Here is a 769-nt window from a genome sequence, read left to right as displayed (position 1 = left end):
TTTGGATCTTTATCTTCAAATGTTCCATTACACATAAATTCAACCATTTGCCTATCTTTAGGTGTTAAGCCTTCATAAAATTGAGAAACAACTCTCCAAATTTCAAAACCATGATGTGGACAAAGATTAAGCAATTCTTTATATCTATCCCAACACTGATAAAAAGTTTCTCCTTGTTTTTGAGTGAAAGTGATGATTTGCTTTTTGAAAGAATTTGTTCTATGATATGGAAAAAACTTTTTCAAAAATTGTTGTTGCAATTCATCCCAAGTTCGAATGGATCCCGATCTAAGATTTTGTAGCCAAGTTTTAGCTTTATCTTTTAAAGAAAAAGGAAAAAACTTAAGTCGAATGGTGTTCATGCTACAATTTAGATCATTATATGTGTTGCACAATTCTTCAAATTCTCGTAAATGCATGTATGGATTTTCAGAATCTAAGCCATGAAAGTTGGGTAAAATTTGGATAATACCAGGCTTAAAATTGAAATGAGATGCATCAGGGGGGAAAAACTAGACATAAAGGTGCACTAGTACGTGAAGGATTCATGTGATCTCTAAGTGTTCTTCGCCTATCATGATCATGTTGAGATTGAATTTCATCTTCATTTTCCTGGATGGGTTCTTCCGCCATGTTTTGTAAAAATAAAGGGTTATTTCGAATGAGTCGACCACTAAGTGTACGTGACCAAACAATGCTCATGCAAATGCAAAAGAAAAAGAAGAAAAACACACAAAAACAATAAAAAATTCAAAGAAAGAAAATTAAA

Source organism: Primulina huaijiensis, chromosome 17 (assembly GCF_012295235.1).
Source record: "Primulina huaijiensis isolate GDHJ02 chromosome 17, ASM1229523v2, whole genome shotgun sequence".
Classification (NCBI taxonomy): Eukaryota; Viridiplantae; Streptophyta; class Magnoliopsida; order Lamiales; family Gesneriaceae; genus Primulina; species Primulina huaijiensis.
This window is presented reverse-complemented; position numbering follows the sequence as displayed.